We start from the raw sequence: 18,154 nt of genomic DNA, 5'->3' as shown, positions 1-18,154 counted from the left end.
TATGCCTAGAGCACAGCCCTAGTTGCATCCTCCTGCTCCTCGGCCCCAGGGACAGGAGCATGGACATGGTGTTTATAGCTTCAGGAGGTGGTGGACATGAGGAGGGGCAGAGCAGGGGGATCAATCAGTGCCCAGAACTCTGGTATGGGAAGCAGGAGGGGTGGGGTGCGGGTTCTTCACTCCCCTTCACTCCAATGTGTAGGCCTCAAGTTGTTTGAGAGCCACAAGTTTCTTGTTGCATAAGCCTGTGGAATTTCTGGGAAACCTACTTAGGCCTGAAATTCCTTGTTCCTCTCCAGGGGAGGCTCACTGAGGGTATGTCTAGAATACATGGCTCTGTTGACGGAGCCGTGTAGATGAGTTAACTAGACATAGGAAAATGAAGTGATGATTTAAAAAACGGCCGCTTCATATACAGCAAAATGGCTGCCGCGCAGTGCTTGAATGTACCCTGAGTGACTGTCTGGGGCTGAAGGAAACCCTAAAGCCAGGGGGAAGTGCATTTCTGAAGCCTCTGCTTATTTAGGAATAAAAGGGTTTGTTTGTGATGTAAACAGGGGCTGAACTGCTGCTTGCTATCAGCCAGCTAAAAGGAGGGCTGTGTCTAGACTGGCCACTTTTTCCAGAAAAGCAGCCGCTATTCCGGAAAAACTTGCCAGCTGTCTACACTGGCCGCTTGAATTTCTGCAAAAGCACTGACGATCTCATGTAAGATTGTCAGTGCTTTTGTGGAAATACTATGCTGCTCCCGTTTGGGCAACAGTCTTTTTCCGAAAAACTTTTGTGCAAAAGGGCCAGTGTAGACAGCAGAGATTTGTTTTCCACAAAAAAGCCCCAATCGCGAAAATGGCTTTCGGGGCTTTTTTGCGGAAAACCACGTCTAGATTGGCCACGGATGCTTTTCCGTAAAAAGTGCTTTTGTGGAAAAGTGTCCTGCCAATCTAGACACGCTTTTCCGAAAATACTTTTAACGGAAAACTTTTCCGTTAAAAGCATTTCCAGAAAATCATGCCGGTGTAGAGGTAGCCCAGTTGTTTAGCTCTGCAAGGTAACTAACTGTTATGTAAATACAGCTCAAGAGAGAATCCAAGGTGTGGCTATGTAAATCCCATTCAGCCAGGGCTGATGGAGGGTCAGTGTTGGAATGGAATGTGGAGAATTGTATATAATTTGGGGCTGTTGTGGGGGTCACTAATCATGCTACCCCTTAATGTGGGAACTGTAAAACATGCCACCAGTGCTTGCAGGAGAGGCACCACCATCATGGTAAGAGGTCTCGGAAGAACAAGCCTCCTCTCTTCTGGAGTTGAGTGAACCAAGCTAGGGGGAAGAGTTAAAGGGCTTGAGTCAGCCTGCTTCACATCTGCCAGGTGTGAGTTGTAAGACTGGTCTAGCCTGCACCTTTCCCCTCTTTGTTTTAAGAACAGATCTAAAGCAGACTCCCTGGCTATGTCTACATTGACATGATTTTCTAGAAACGCTTTTAATGGAAAAGGTTTTCTGTTAAAAGTATTTCTGAAAAAGTGTGTCTAGATTGGCAGGATGCTTTTCTGGAAAAGTGTCTGTGGTCAATCTAGATGTGCTTTTCTGCAAAAAAGCCCCGATTGCCATTTTTGCCATTGGGGCTTTTTTGCGGAAAACACTACTGTGCTGTTTATACTGGCCCTTTTCTGGAACAGTTTTCCAGAAAAAGACTTTTGCCTGAATGGGAGCAGCATAGTTTTTCCAGAAAAGCACTGATGATTTTACATTAGATTGTCAGTGCTTTTCCGGAAATTCAAGCGGCCAGTGTAGACAGCTGGCAAGTTTTTCTGGAAAAGCGGCTGATTTTCCGGAATAACTTGCCAGTGTAGACACAGCCCCTGAGGAGACTTTTCTTTTGCTAGTTCAGTGAAAGCTGGATTCATTTGCCAATCCAGCTGGTGGCTAAAGAGCTGAAATTGCTGGTTTGACTGACAGCCAGGCCTATTGCAGCCAGTGAAGTGGGGCAACCAGCGGCGTGGCATGGAGCGGTGGCAGGCGAGGAGCGGCGACAGGCGGCAGCAGACGAGGAGTGGTAGCAGGTGCTCAGTAGAGCATCCAGAGGCATGGGACGATACAGCTCGTGGGGCACGGCGGAGTTTTGTATAAGGTGTCCCCTATCTATTCCCCCACCCCCATTTCTACCCAGGTTGGGAGGTGAAACCCTGCAGGTGAACTTTGGGACTCTGGGTGGCACAGACCAGGGACAGAGACTTTTGGGGTGTTGGACTCTTTGGACTTCGGGTGATTCTTGGCTTGGAGGGGGCGGCTTGGCCTATGTTTGGGTTATGAACTCTGTTTGTGGTGTTTTCCCCAAGTTAATGCCGTATGACTTCTCTCTCTGTTTCATTAAATGTTTCTTTCCTACACTCAGACTCAGTGCTTGCGAGTGGGGAAGCATTGCCTCTCAGAGGCGCCCAGGGATGCGTGAATTTCCCAGATAACTGGGTGGGGGCTCGAGCCGGTTCTATGTGAGATGGACCCCAAGATATTGAACCCAGCCCTGGTTACTGCCAGGCCCACCCGGCAGAGGGGTTACATAAAGTGACAGCTGGGCATTTCCCTACCTGGAATTCTTCAGCAGCTTCCTCTGCAGGAATCACGGTGTGATCTCTGTGCTCCTTGGATCTGTCACACACCAGGCAGATGGGGATTTCATCCTCTTTGCAGAAGAGTTTTAGAGGTTCCCTGTGCTTCTCACACAGTCTCTCTGGGTCTGGTTCTCTCCCTGACTGCAACAGAAGTTCTCTGGCTGCATCCACAATATTCCTCAGCTGCCTGTTCAGCCTGAGCTTCCCCTGGGGAAAGGTCTGTCTGCACTGAGGGCAGGAGACATCTGTAGCGAGTTCCCCCCAGCACTGGGTGATGCAGGCTCGGCAGAAACTGTGATCACAGTCTAGAGACACCGGGTCGTTCAAACAATCCAGGCAGAGGGAACAGGTAATTTCATCCTGGAGCATTTTTGCTGGATTCGCAGCAGCCATGGCTTCTCGTTCAGGAAAGAGACCAGAGAGGAGTTTAGTTTCACTTGCTTCTGCTCAGAAATCAGCTGGTTGAACTTTATGTCTGGGTGTTGTCTTTCTGGGTGTGTGCTCATGTTATTTCTTTTTTTGAAGCCTGTACGGAGCCTTTGAATGAAGTATGATGAGTCCAAACTGATAGTCACTCCTCCGAAACATCTGCCAGGCCACAAGCTTTGGGCTGAACACTCGGGGCTCGTCTACACTGGCCCCTTTTCCGAAAGGGGCATGCTAATTTCACAGGTCGTAATAGGGAAATCCGCGGGGGATTTAAATATCCCCCGCGGCATTTAAATAAAAATGTCCGCCGCTTTTTTCCGGCTTTTAGAAAAGCCGGAAAAGAGCATCTACACTGGCCCCGATCCTCCAGAAAAAAGCCCTTTTCCGGAGGATCTCTTATTCCTACTTCAAAGTAGGAATAAGAGATCTTATTCTAAAAGCCGGAAAAAAGCGGCGGACATTTTTATTTAAATGCCGCGGAGGATATTTAAATCCCCCGCGGATTTCCCTATTACGACCTGTGAAATTAGCATGCCCCTTTCTGAAAAGGGGCCAGTGTAGACGTAGCCTCAGTGAGAAAGGGGTAACAAGTGACTGGAGGTTTCACTGCCTGGCATGGGGATCTAATGGAGCAGTCTGGGAAGGAGGGCGACAATCACAGCTACGGACTCTTATTGCCTCTTCCCTACCTGGCCCTTCAGCTCTTTAACTCCCTTGTCTCTCTAGTGCCCCTGTAACCCACTGGTGAGTGTGTGCAGCTGATACTGTTCTAAAGTGGTGAATATTTATCATGAACTGTGGCATGGTGGCCTGTGCTTTGCGGCGCAGGGGTCTCTAAATTCAGTCCTGGGTGCGCTGGCCCAGAGAGCAGTTGTCACCCGTGTGCTTAGCCTGGCGGTTGCTGTGTCTGTTCCCTGCACAGTCTCCCCGACTCTCATGCACACTGGCTTATGCAAGCGACAGTGGGTGTGAGGGCAGCTGGTGCTGGGGCTCTGAGGACAGACAAGGGGTCCTGGGAGAGTCTGGGGAGCAGCCCCTGGGCCCAGCCATGATGAGGCAGGAGCTTGGCAGGGAGGTGGCTGGTTGCATGGGGCTGCCCTACAGCTGGGTACCATGGTGAAGATCTTTAATGCCCTGTACTGGGGAACTCATGTGTCCTGCAGCTGGGTTCCAGGAGCTGGAATTATTGTCTCTCGGGGACAGGCATCGCTGCTCCTTGCCAGGCTGCAGAACAGGGGGCTGGAGATTTGCAGTGTCAGTCATGTGCCTATTCACTGCTATTTCCTGTGCCTGGGACCTGCAGCCAGGACTCGGGGGCAGCAAGAGACTGAATCCCTTAGGGAATCTGGGGAGCAGCACCTGTACTGGGAAAGGTGCTTCTGGAGAAGCAGCTGGTACCTTCACCAGCAGCCGGATACAACGCTGTCCTTGGCTGCACTTACCCCGCACTGAGACACGTGGTCACCCTGGTACAAAGCAAACTATTGACAAGCAAACTATTGACATGGCTGTGAGCTTCCTTCCAACCTGTTTTGCTTCTCCTTGACAGCCAGATGCTGTCAGCGCTGATGGCCGGGCTCAGGTAGAGGGTGTCACTGCTGGTGGGGGTTTTGTTGGGGAACATGTTGCCTGAGAATTGCAGTCACACCAGTTAGACACACGCGACAGGCAGTTATTTGGGGGCAGAGGAAGTGGTGGCATTCGAGAGCTATGAGGGGGAGGCTGGAGAGACGGATCCCTCAGCCCAGGTTCCCTGCAGCTGCCCTCCACTCACCCCTACTGAGACTGTTTGTATCTGCAGGCCCTTCCCAGTTCTATGACTTCACATTCCCAGCCCCAGGGACAATCCAGCATTGGGCTCCTCTGCAGCCTGTTCTACTCAGAAATGAAAGGAAGCTGCACAGTGTCACAGGGAGGATTGGAACCAGGGTCTCCAGCACAGACACCTGAGGCCTTAGCCACTCAGCCCCACTGCTTGAGGGGAAAAGCACCAAACCCCTGCTCCTTGGTGCTTCTGTCAGACCAGGAGCTTCCTGGCCACGTCCCCGCCCCATGGGCTCTGTGCAAACCAGCCTCCCAGGGGGGAGCAGGGCTGGGGGGGGGGGGCAGATCTGGGACACGGGGATGCTGAGTGGAAGGATGAAGAGATGCGAAGTAGGATCTGGGGGTGGGGCTGGGGAGTGATGGGGGAGTCACAGAGCTGTGAGCAGGGCCAGGGGAAGCAGCAGGGGCAGGAGCTGGGTCCAGCCCCACTAGGATAAAATTAATGCAGGGGAGTGTAGATTGTAAAACCTACAGTGGATTGTAAAACTTAAGGGGGTTTACAATCCAGAGGATCAATGTTTGTTGCACTTCTCCCTCCCACCAACCCTGCCAAACCTCATATGGCAACTCTACAGTCCTAGCGGCTGGTGGAGATTTGCATAGAATCATAGAATCATCGTGGCCCTATCTAAGTTATATTTGCCTAGTTTATCAATAAGAATATCATGCGAGACCGTATCAAATGCCTTACTAAAGTCTAGGTATATGACATCCACTGCTTCTCCCTTATCCACAAGGCTCATTATACTATCAAAGAAAGCTATCAGATTAGTTTGGCATGACTTGTTCTTCACAAACCCATGCTGGCTATTCCCTATCACTTTATTACCTTCCACGTGTTTGCATATGATTTCCTTAATTACCTGCTCCATTATCTTCCCTGGGACAGACGTTAAACTGACCTGTCTATAATTTCCTGGGTTGTTCTTATTCCCCTTTTTATAGATGGGCACAATATTTGCCCTTTTCCAGTCTTCTGGAATCTCCCCTGTCTGCCATGATTTTTCAAAGATGATAGCTAAAGGCTTAGGCATGTTAGAGCCTCTGCCCTTTGAGCTGTAGCCTTCTGTGCCCAGGGGGACAGAGACTGTCAGGGCTAGAGGGAAATGGTTGTGCTTTGGAATGCAAAGGTGTTGTCTGAGGCCATAAAGTAGAACAGTTTTACAGAGGCTTTTCAGGAGGGCACCATGGCTTACTTGGCTAAAGCACCTGACTAATAAAAAGGAGATCCTGGGTTCAACTTCCAGTGGTGATTTGCTGTAGTCTCTGCTTGGCTATGTCTAGACTGGCATGATTTTCCGCAAATGCTTTTAACAGAAAAGTTTTTCTGTTAAAAGCATTTGTGGAAAAGAGCATCTTGATTGGCACAGACACTCTTCCGCAAAAGTACTTTTTGCGGAAAAGTGTCCGTGCCAATCTAGACGCGGTTTTGCACAAGAAAGCCCCGATCGCCATTTTCGCCATCAGGGCTTTTTTGCACAAAACAGTTTTCGGCTGTCTACACTGGCCCTTTTGCGCAAAAGCATTTCCCGAATGAGAGCAGCACAGTATTTGCACAAGAAGCACTGATTTCAGACAGTAGGAAGTCAGTGCTTTTGCGCAAAATCAAGTGGCCAGTGTAGACAGCTGGCAAGTTTTTGTGCAAAAGAGGCTGCTTTTGAGGAAAAACTTGCCAGTCTAGACACAGCCCATGTGTTTTCCTAGGTCCTTCTGGGACACAGAAGAGGCCTCCCCTGGCCACCCATGGAACTGCTGGTTCAGGAAAAAGCTGATTGGGGAGGAGCGTTGGAAAGAAGGAAACCACAAGCCTGGAGTGGGTGCAGAGGCTGCTGTGACTGGCACTGGCAAGGCAGGGCTCTGACTGCAATTGCTGGGACAGGAGAGCCAGCGCCACACGCCCTGGTGATTCCCTGGGGGTGTCAGCACCTAGAGAGCTTGAGGGTGCAATCTCTGCAGCTCCTGCAGCCATGGAGAGTGACTCTCCTCTCCCCTCCCTTGGGATGGGCAAAAGGCAACACATGGAGCAGCTGGGAGAAAATTCCCAGAGAGCATCCCCATGGCTAAGCTGGCCCAGGCACCAGCTAGGTACAGAGGGAGGTGAGGGAGGTGCCTGGCCAATGTGTCTGCTCTTCCCACCATCCCTCCTTATGTAGCTGGAGTCAGCTTTGCTGTCAGACGAGCTTGGCAGCATGCCCACCGAGGGAGTAAGATGGGAGCAAAGAGCAGGAGTACCAAATGCTGGTGAGGGCTCCCTCTGAGTTTGATTTAGCGAATCTTAACTAGTCTTACTATATCAAACTCCAGAAGATCAATTGCCACAATGGCAATGTTCTCTGGAGTGAAGATGTGGCCTAACGGTGAAAGTTAGTTAGAAATAGACACTAACAGCCCTATGGTTGGTAACTCAGGGTATGTCTACAATGCATTCCTCTTTTGAGAGAGGAATGCAAATGCAGACAAACGAAATTGCAAATGAAGCGCGGATTTGAATTTCCCGTGCTTCATTTGCATAATGGTGGCTGGCTGCTTTTTCAAAATACACTATTTTGAGATAAAAAACACTGTTTAGACATAGTTATTTCAAGAAAAAACCCTTCTTTTGAAATAACCACCATCAGCAGCCGCTCCTCATTTTTTAAGGAGTAAGGGTTATTTTGAAGGAAGGGTTTCTTTTTGAAATAACACCATTTTTTTCTTGAAATACGCTATTTCGGAAAAGCGGCCGAATCAGCCGCCCATCAGCCCTTTCCGTGCCCCCCTCTCACTGCCCTCTCTGTTTTTCCCCTTCTGCCCCCCCCCCCCCCCCACTGCTCCTCCATCTACCCACAGGCTCCCAGTGCTGTGCGGACAACCAACCCCTGGTTGGAGCACTCAGCTACCAACAGCCTGGCTGGCAGGCTTCTTCCTTCCCCCCATGCCTCTGGCTCGGCCGGCACCCTGGGGAAGCCCAAGACCTTCCGGCGCAGGGTGCTGCCCAGGAGGAGCGGAGAGCTGCTGTGCCACAGCCCCACTCGGCGCTGGCATGGGGAAGCCTCTCTGCCCCCCACCCCCGAGTTCTGGGGTGGCAGGACAATGGGGGATGATTTCCAGCCTGTCCATGCCCCAACCTGCAGGATCCACAGTGGCCCCTGGAACAGGGGCCTAGGCTCCAACACCCCCACTCCATTCCCCTAGGCACCCTCCCCGGCTGAGCCACACCTCTGGCCTAGTTTGCTGAAAGCCCTGGGGTCAGGTGCCCTGGAGCTCAGTGCACCCTGAAGAGCACAAGAACAGCCAGGCTGGGGCAGCCCAAAGGTCCGTCCATCCCAGTGGCCAGTGCAGGTGCCCCAGAGGGAATGAACAGAACAGGGATCCCCACGTGACCCCGTTGCACAATCCCAGCGTCTGCCAAACAGAGGCTGGGGACACCCTACCTGCCCAGCCTGGCTTGGAGCCGTCGATTGACCTACCATCCGTGAATGTGTCCAGCTCTTTCCGACCCTTGTTAAAGTCTTGGCATTCACAGCGTCCTCTGGCATCCTTAGGGCGTCAATGCTTCCTGCCAGCGCTGTAGCCATGGGGGTGGAGGTGGCTGGGTCATGTCGGTGGCCAGCTGCAGCCTGTAGGTGGGAGCTGCCTTTCGACACGGTGTGGGCAGTAAGGGACAAGCTGCTCCCAGCTGGGGGTGGGGAGAGAAGAAGACATGAACTCTGCAAAAACACTGGGCAGGTCAGCACCCCCTGCCTCCCTCCCCCATGGCTGGAAGTAGCTCCTGCCCCTCCCCGCCCACACCATTTGAAAAGCTGCTGCTGGCTGTATTCTGGTGTGAACCCTGGCAGAAACTGAGCAGGGGATCTGAGACCCTGAGTGAACCCTGGCAGAAACTGAGCAGGGGATCTGGGACCCTGCATGACCCCACGACCCCACCACATGTTGCACTGAGGTGACACCAGGTCCTGTGAGAGGTGGGTCTATCCTGGGGGGCCTGGGTAGACACGGAGGCCAGAGAGCTCTGTGCATGGAGGATCTGGTCAGTCCGTCACCCTCTGTTGTGTCACCTCTCCCCATGTGTGTGGGAGCAGTGGAGTGTGTTATGCCAGCGGTTCCCAACCACGGACAGGGCGGGCCGTGAACCCCTGCCTGCCAGGCTGCAGCACATGGCCAGGCCACGCCCCCGGCTGCTAATGGACCCTGCCCACTGGAGTTCCCCACCCGGCAGCAGGGTGAGTGGCCTGGCAGGCAACTGGGTGCACCGTGGCTGGAACTGGGACTGTGGTGAGACTGTCCCTGCTGGGGCAGCCTCACCAGGGCCCTAGTTCCAGCTCGGCAGGGGCCCAGCACACTGCAGGCTCCATGCAGCCCTCCCGCCATGCAGGGAAGTGCTCTGTGCTCAGCTGGGAGGCAGCGGCAGGGCTAGGTGGGGGTGGGAGGAGGCAGGCAGGGGGCCTTGGGGGCGGGGCTAGTGCTTGGGGGCTCTAAGAGGCAGGGGGCTGACATTGAGAAGTACTGTGACATCCAGGATGGGGAGCTGGCCCTGGGAGCTTCTGGGGGTGGGGCTAGTAGTGAGGGGACTAGGGGGCAGGGCTGGCACTGGGGACAGGGCTAATACAGGGATTGGGGGGCTGGCACAAGGGACCTAGGGAAATTGGGTTCTATGGGGCTCCGGAAACAGGAGGCTGGCACTGAGGTGTTTGGGGCAGGGGGGGCTGGAACTAGGGAACTCTGAGGGCGAGCGGCTGGGTACTGAGGTGAGTTGGGTGCAGAGCACTCTGGGGTCAGTGGCTGGTGCTGGTGGGGGTAGTGGAGGGATGAGGGGCTCTAGGGGTAGGGTTGGCATTGGGGGCTTTGGGGCTTTTTATACCCCCATGGACCAGCAAACACATTCACAAACTTTTGTTGGACCAGTAATATTTTATTTGCATATTTGAATATTCATTTGCACAATAAATATGCAAATAAAATGCTACTGGTCTGCCAAAAATTTGTGAATGGGTTTGCCGGCCCCCAGTATAAAAAGGTTGTGAATCCCTGTGTTAGGCCTCCCTGTGTGAACGCTAAAGCCTTAAAGATAAGCAGGAAAATAAAAATAAATCCATTTATTGCTTTTTAATAAGGGCTAAGTCAATTGGAGGCTGTTTTGGACATTTGTTCTGCAAAAATTGTTTGCTGTTGAATTGGCTTGAATATGAATAATTTTACCAGGTGTCCGGTATCAAGCACAAGGCAATACGGTCACCCTACTGCCATACAAGACCTTGCAAACCACCCAGACCGGTTCTCTGGGCAGTGAGCCAGACATGCCCAAGGCTGGTGGTTTGCAGTCAGGTGTCTCTAAGCAGGTATGTGAAGGAACATGCAGTTTCCTGGTTCGTGGCATGCGGCGTGTCCGTACCTCCACAGTCAGACAATGGGTAGGGCTGTCGGGCAGCCTGAACCATTGCTTTTCCCACTGCTCTTGTTGCAGGCTGGTTTTACTTTCCAAGCCTGTTTTGGGATCAGCAGAGAGGCCATGTCCCCCCTGCTTTCCCCCGGCCCCTGCGCCAGAGCTCGGGTGCTTTGTCCCACACTAACAGGGGCTGTCCTTATGGCAGAGACAACTCAGCAACATTGCTACCTGGACACTAGAACTGCGTATGGAGAGGCCAAGTTGCAGGAACCGGCTGCCATGAGGATGGGCCGTAAGCGGCCCCTGGTCTCAGTGGCTGTTCCCAACTCCCCCCGCAGCTGCCGCCAATGTGCAGGAGGGAAAGGCCATCGGCTATTCAGGGAGAACATATCTGCAAACAAGGGAGTGGAACTGAACCTGGCTCTTCTGGTTCATGTGGGTGCGCTCAGGCAGATCAGGCTGAATGAACGTGACGGAGCTGCCACGTCTGAGTGTGTGTGCGTGTGTAGGGGGAAGACACCCTGACTGTTTTGGGTGTGGCAAGTGGTGGGAATGGGGGGAGCTCTCTCCAGGCCCAAGACTGAGTGGTCCTTTGGCTGCTCAGTCCAGGGCACACAAAGGCACCAAGCTCAGAGGAAGCCCAGAGGACCTACCAGGCCCGAGACACTGAGCCCAGAGGCAGATGGGAAGGTGCCTGGCCCCCCTTGCACCTTCTCTTCACTCAGGACAGAGCCCCAGACCCCCACATGTCTCTGACTCTCTCCAAGATACAGAGCAATTTTCTCTGTGCAGCTAGGACAGGAGCCTGGGGGGGGGGGAGGATGGGGACATAGGGGCTCACTGGCCCTGGGGTAGGCCAGCAGCAGGGCAGGGCCCATCAGTACCTGGGGGCCGCACATGGCTCAGGTCCAGTGCTTATACAAACGGGGCCAAGTTACCTTTTGGGCAAGATGCCTCCTAAACCATCTCATGTCTGAGGCATCTGCCCACGGAGAGCGGAAACCTCCCACCCTCACTGCATTGCCCCTGGGTCTGGCCAGAGCTGGGACCCTCCCTCCCCACTCATGGCTCCTGCTGCCCCTGCCAGGCTCTGCCCTAGCTCCATTGGGCCCCCTCGGGCTGGGAGACTTGGGCCCTGGCCGGGCTGCTCTCCCAGGGCTGGCTCAGCTCCTGCAGGCGCTCCAGGGGGCAGAACCTGAGGGCAGCAGGGCAGCAGCGCTGGGACTCATAGCCCCCACCCATCACCAGGAGCAGGGCTGAGGAGAAGAAGCTGCGGTGGGAGGGCAGAGTCATTTCCATGTTGTGCTTAAAAAAAGCACCCAGGATCTTTTTCAGGGGGATAAGGCAACATGCCACATTTATTGAACATAAATAGATTAATCAATATTTATCATATGCATATGATACATCACACACATGCACTCTCTCACACACACAAGCACACTCCATCTTGTTGTTACCAAAAGTTGCTCCCCCTAACTGCACTGGCCAGGTGAGTTAGATGGGGGAAGGGTGGAGGCAGGCTTCTGCCGATCGGGATCGATGCTCCCATGTTGACAAGATGAAAACCTGGGGTCCCTCTGCAAGATGCCTACTATTTATTCCTCTCATGCAGCCAATTAGTCATTGCCTCGCCTTTCTTAATGCTGCTTCAAAGAGAGTTCTTCCAAGGGCAGGCACTTGCTGCTTGACTCCCAAGGTGTCTGTCCAGTACTCTTAATGAGCTCACTTTACTGGTATTGTCTTGGATCTGCCTCCCAGACCTTCTCCACCCTGGCAACTGCTGTTGGAGGTGCCCCCCTTTCATTCTCCATTCACTCCTCGTTCATTTCAACAGGACAATCAAGAAAAGGGGAGAGCTCAAAAGACATTTTTTTCTTATAAGATCTATCTATATAAAAAGGAAAGTTTCTCTTAATACAAAGTTATAGGAGAAATGTCACAGAGATTCTATAAGTACATTTAACAAAGATATATCTAAAAGGAGAAGATCTTAATACAAAGTTATATGAGAGTGATAATATTACAGGGATTTATCCACTTTTACCTACCCCCTGAAGTGGACACCAGACCCTGTGGACTGAACTAGAAGCACAGAGAAGGAGTCTGTGTAGTCTCCAAACGAGTTAGAGAAAGGCAGTAGAGGCAGAGTGTTGCTACAAACAGAAAGGCTATGTCTACACTGGCACGTTCTCACGCAAAAGCTTTTGCGCAAGAATTCTTCTGCAAAAACTCTTCCAGAAGAGAGCGTCTACACTGGCATGTGCTTTTGCATGCGAGATGTGCTTTTGCGCAAGAGCATCCTTGCCAGTGTAGACGTGCTCTTGCGCAAGAAAGCTCCGATGGCCATTTTAATCATAGGGGCTTCTTGCACAAGAAGTTCATGTTCCCTGTCTACACTGGCCTCTTCTAGAAGAGCTCTTGCACAAAAGGGCTTCTTCCTGAGAGGGAGCGTCAGAGTTCTTGTGTAATAAGCCCTGATTTTATATATCAGAACATCAATTTACTTGCACAAGAACATGCAGCCAGTGTAGACAGGCAGCAAATTTTTGTGCAAGAGCGGCTGCTTTTGTGCGAGATCGAACCAGTGTAGACACAGCAAATAGTGATAGTAAAGCAGAGAGAACATACACATGGGCTGCATCTAGACTGGCATGATTTTGTGTAAATACTTTTAACGGAAAAGTTTTTCCGTTAAAAGTACTTGCGCAAGAGAGCATCTATATTGGCATGTGCCTTTGCACAAAAGATTTGCTTTTGCGCAAAAGCATCCATGCCAGTGTAGACACTCTCTTGCGCAAGAAAGCTCCGATGGCCATTTTAGCCATCGGGCTTTCTTGAGCAAGAAATTAATGTAGCTGTCTACACTGGCCTTCTTCCCCAAGAATACTCCAGTGTAGACAGGCAGCAAGATTTTGCGCAAAAGCAGCTGCTTTCGCGCAAAATCTTGCCAGTCTAGACGCAGCCATGCTGTAAAGTAGCTGCAGAAACAGCATCAATATATGCCCAGGCAGAGAACAGCTCTGTTTTGCTTTCTTTTACAGGGAGCACAAGGGAAAAGCACAAATGCAACCCCACATTGCACAACCAAGTTCTTCATGTTTGGGGAAATTGCAGAAGTCAGCCCTTCCAAAGTGCAATGGATGAGCCTCACCCTGGGAAACCCGCCTTCATAACCACGGCATTTCCCCTTCCAGGTAAGTATTAGACACCCTGGCACAACCACCACCTGCCCCCAAGTGCGCCAAACACTCTCACCTCAGGTTGGGCTTGGTCTCACAGCTCCATGTGACCATGTCTGTGCCGTATCCCTCCTGCCCACACACACCCTGACACCGCCCCGATGCCCCAGCCCAACCCCACTCGCGAAATCAGGCCCCTGCTCACCAGCACACTCCACAGGGCTCTGGTCATGACAATATCTGCATACGGGCTCACATGGCTCCACCCCTCTGCATGGGACACACCTCCCCTTCACCCCCATGCCTTGACCCAGGCTATATCTAGACTGTGCTCCCCCCATCATTCCCTCCTGCAGAAGGTATGTAAATCAGCTGATACTTTTTGAGGAAGAGATTTTTCTGATATTTGGCCCCATGTACCCCACCCATGGTGGGTGGGGCAGGAAAACTGCTCATAGCTGGAGGAATTAGCTCAAGTGGCAGAGCCCTCACTTAGCATGTGAGAGGCAGTGGGATCAATACCCACATTCCTCAGTATCTGGTGTTCTTGTTCCTTCTTCTCACAGGCAGAGTCTTCCTCCATGGTCTCCGAAAAAACCCACCTAGTGGGGCAAAGAGCTGGTGGAGGTGTTGGGAATGGGGATGGTGTTCCCTTTGTGCATGAGAGGTAGGAGGATTCGCTTCCATCTTCTGCCCGCTCGCTGGTGCTGAGGGGCCGGCCCCTTTCCTGCTGCCCCAACTTTTATTCCCACAATGCACTTTGTGCAGGGGCCATTGAGCCATTGGTCTTTGTGCCAAGGTGTGTGGCTGGGAGCCAGGAGTCAGGACCCTTCCGCAAAAAAACACATCCCCTGAAATGTGCGTTCTACAAAACCGTTTGTTCCCTGCCCACTTCCCAACACTGGCTGCAGATACATACATTTGTGGGGTGTAGTTCAGTGGTAGAGTGTTTGGCTGCAAATCAAATGGCCCTCGGTTCAACTCCAAGTGTCCCCTTGGAAAAATTTCCTTCTAGGGGAAACATTTTCCTTTCCAGCTCCATCACACTCTGGCTTTACATTGCTTGAGATTCTTTACATTAATAAGAATCCTTAATGCAGAGCTACTCAAATTTGCAAATAGCTTCTTTCATAGTAATGGACATGAATACAAAGATTAAGGCAAGACTTCACAACTTGCAGGCCCCATTAAGTCAGTTCTGCTGATGTTAATAAAATGCAATATTTTCCCAAATCCCACCCATGACAGCACTTTTAATGAGCAATGGCAGTCCAGGAATTTAACTACTAAAACACATCTCAGCAGAAGACCATTATCCTGACTACTTTTTTGTTTTGGCTTCACAATTTTAACAAATCAAACAAAAAATGCCAATACAATATTTACGGAAATATAAGTACAATCAATGTGGAGTTAAAGGCACTGGGGGGAGAGGAGGCCTGGCTAGAAAAGAAACCCAGGAATCCTGCTTCCCAGAATCCCTTCCTTTCCCCTGCTCGCCCCACCAAGCTCTAGCTCCTACAGTCCTCACAGAGCAAAGACTGGAAGCCCCAAATCTGACCAATACACGCACTGCCCACCCACAGGGAAGGAAAGACTCAGAAGTTTTAACACCCACTTCCTGGCTCTAACCCTCCCCTGGAGCTAGGCATCCCCACCCCCCTCCCCCAGTTACCCTGCTCTAACACAATGCCCTTTCCCTCCAGCAGAGGCAGGGGCATAAATCTAGCAGGGCAGAGGGTAACATCCTGGATCTCACCGGAGCCAGGTGCTTTTCCCTCCAGGTGCTGGGGCCCATATGCAGAGCGGCTGTGAATGGTTCCGGCCTGCAGTTCCGGATGTTCGATTGAACGCACCTGCCATCGCCCCTCCCCAATCCCCTTTGCAAGGCAAAAAATCCCAGATATGTTTTGCCTTTTAAAAAGTCTATCCAGATGGCGATTTAACATGTGAAAACAAGGACATGCAGGAAAAACTGGATGTACAGTAACCCTACCCAGACCTTTCTCACCCTGGCCTCACTGCCCGGTTCCCAAGCTGCCTCTTGCCACCCCCGGCAACACCTGTGCATGTGCCATTGTGATCTGGCTCAGTGCAGCACCATGCAGCGCATGGAGAGGTGCTCTTGCTGTGGCTGATGTAGCAGGCATGCTCTGCTGCCACCTCTTGCTGCCCTCCTGCCTGCCGGCCAGTAGCTTGGGGAGGTGCTACTGCTAGAGCCCACAGTAATGAGGCAGGCAGGCAGCCCAGGAAGCAGCTCAAGGCATGTCGGGATGCATAAAAATGGGCCACACGCTGCATGTGGCCCACAGGCCATGTGTTGAGTAGCCTTGCCTTAATGCCTTCCTGGGCCAATGCACATAAACCAGGCAAACCCAGCCCTCAGCTGGAACCAACTCAGACCCACTGTGTGTCTGGTTTCTATTTCTGACAATTCAACAAGGGTGGGATCTGGATGCTCATTCGCAGGTCCTTGGTCTCCATTGGCTGTGCTGTGCAGAAGAACAAAACCCAAGTCCAGCTGGGGATGAATGGGCATAATTGATCTTACGGAGTTTGATTTAGCTGCCATGTCACAACAAGGTTGTCCCAGTACTGAGCCTGGTCCCACAAATATGTGGGGGTGGAGCAGGAGTGAGAATGAGGCCCGCAGTAACCATAAGGCCCAAAAGTCAAATCAGCACAGGTGCAGCATGGGGCTGTCCCAGCAGTTTGGAGCAGCAGGCCCACCTGGGAACCAATCACGCACTGCGGAAAGAAAACAAACAAACCCATCCCCCAACTAAGTGAAGGGTAAAGCAGAAACCCCATTCCGGGCAGCCCAAGCACAGCCCCAGCCATGGCCAAAGAGCAGCTGCATGAAGCAGTGGGGTCAGGCTGCCAGTTCAGCCTGGGCAGCTCTGGGTTGCAGCAGCAGCACATACGCCTCCCAGGCCTGGTCTGGGAGCAACCCCTGGGAATATTCCAGCCTGTAGGATGTTGGGCCCATGTACCTGTGGGACACCTTTGCTGGTGTGTCCTTCCCTCCTCACTCCACCCAGGTCAGGAGGAACCCTCGGGGCATTATCTGTGGCCATGCAAGGACAGCCAGGCCAGGCAAAATTCACTGATGTATGTAAGTGTGGGCAGCAGCGCTGCTGGATTGAAACATTGTTTTCAGTAACTCCAGTTAACTTTTCACAATGGCATGAAAATGAGCATTTCTGAGCCCTCGCTACCAATCTGAGTCTTCACAGGGGCAGGGAGCGAGGGGGGAACAGGTCACTAGCGAGTTAGACCACAATGCCTGGCAGCAGGCGCTGGGACTCCAAACGTTAAGGCTTTGTCGCCTGATTGGCAGCAGCACCTCTCAAAAGATGCAAAGTCTCTGGCCTTAAACCTCTCCCCTGCCCCCCCAACCCCCCCCCTTGCAGGTACAGGGATGCTGCAGTTATTGCCCCTCCCCCCTCACCAAACCACCCCCTCGCTGTGAGCCCTGCCTCGCCTGACAGAAGGGGGGGGGGTCACTGACTCGTCTATTGACACCCCATCAGCATTTGCTCCCCGTGCGGGCCCCCGCCCCTTCACATCGCTACACGGGGGGGGGGGGGGCTCCGGCCATTGCCCCCCCGCGGAAGGTGGAGCCCTTGTCCCCAACGCACCAGCACGGGCCGAGCCGCGCAGCCCCCCCGTGTGACAAGGAGCTGCCGCCCCCACCAGAGATTTGGGTCCAAGTCCCCCGCCCCGCGCTCGTCCCGGCACCGCCCGCAGCAGCGCGGCGAGTAACGGCCCCAACGGCTCCCCCAGAACTCGCCCCGGGCAGGGTGCGGCGCATGCGCAGTGGCGGCCGCCTCTCTACCCGCGCGCGGAGTCAGACGCTGCTGCGGACTCCGCCCAGGGGCCAATCGCAGCGGGGCCTGGGCAGGGGCCGGGAGCGACGGGCGGGGGAAGACACATTGAAAACCCGGCCGGGGCGCTGAGGAAGGGGGTGGGCGGGGTCAGACCGCGCGTGCGCAGCGCATCCGTGACTCCGCTCCCGGATCAGCGCCGGGGCTTAGCTCAGACCCGGAGCTGCCTGGCCGCGCCCCCGCCCCGCGGGGTTGGACGCCCCAAGCCCGGCAGCTGCAGCAGCTGCTGGGGGCGGGGCCGGGCACCGCGTGTCACAACAAGGAGGCGGGTCCCCACGTGCTGGGGAGGGGGCGGGGTCAGAGGGGCTGCCGGGGGCGGGGCTCGTGCTGCTGCGCGTTCGGCCCGACGGGGCCTTTCCCTGCGCTGAGCCCCGGGCGGGAGAGCGGAGCGGGGGGGGGGGGGTTTGTGTCCGCCCCGCCCCCCCTCTCCTGCTGCTGCTGCTGCTGCTGCTGCTGCTTCTGCTGCGGCGGCGGCAGAGACACGCGGCGGCCCCGCCCCCAGGGGGTTTCTGCCCTTAGTAATGGGGGGGGGGGGGGCGAAGTGCGAGCTCTGGGGCCAGGGAGCAGCTGCCCTTGGTCTGACGTGGGGGCCCCCAAAGCGGGTCACAGCCCGTGTCAGAAGAGGGGGGCGGGGGGGGGGACAGAGCGACTCTGAGGACGGGCAAGGCGGGGGGGGGGGATTGGACAGAAAAGGGCGAACGGGGGGGGGGGGGGGTCGGATCAAAACGGAGTGAATCCCTGGGAAGCCAAATCCCCCCCCCCCCCCCATGCCTGGCCCAGCCTCTGACCCAGGAGGGCGCCCTGGGGGGGGACACAGTCACAGGGGCAGGGTGGGGGATGGAGGCAGAAGACTCC

The 18,154-nt window shown here is 53.8% G+C and overlaps 1 protein-coding gene and 1 pseudogene across 1 annotated transcript in view; both read right to left on the bottom strand.

Moving 5' to 3' along the window:
* Nucleotides 1–17,671, bottom strand: part of LOC142821548 (uncharacterized) — an 83,841-nt gene extending 66,170 nt beyond the window's left edge. Inside the window, exon 1 of the mRNA XM_075912808.1 lies at nt 17,054–17,671. The gene's annotated coding sequence lies outside the window, so the exon portion shown is untranslated. The remainder of the gene's footprint in view (nt 1–17,053) is intronic.
* LOC112545109 (U1 spliceosomal RNA) lies at nt 13,282–13,435 on the bottom strand (annotated as a pseudogene).
* Nucleotides 17,672–18,154: the final 483 nt, after the last annotated feature.

The sequence above is a fragment of the Pelodiscus sinensis genome, chromosome 31 (assembly GCF_049634645.1).
Source record: "Pelodiscus sinensis isolate JC-2024 chromosome 31, ASM4963464v1, whole genome shotgun sequence".
Classification (NCBI taxonomy): Eukaryota; Metazoa; Chordata; order Testudines; family Trionychidae; genus Pelodiscus; species Pelodiscus sinensis.
Note: the sequence above shows the minus strand (reverse complement) of the source record. Positions and strands in the feature narration are given on the sequence as shown.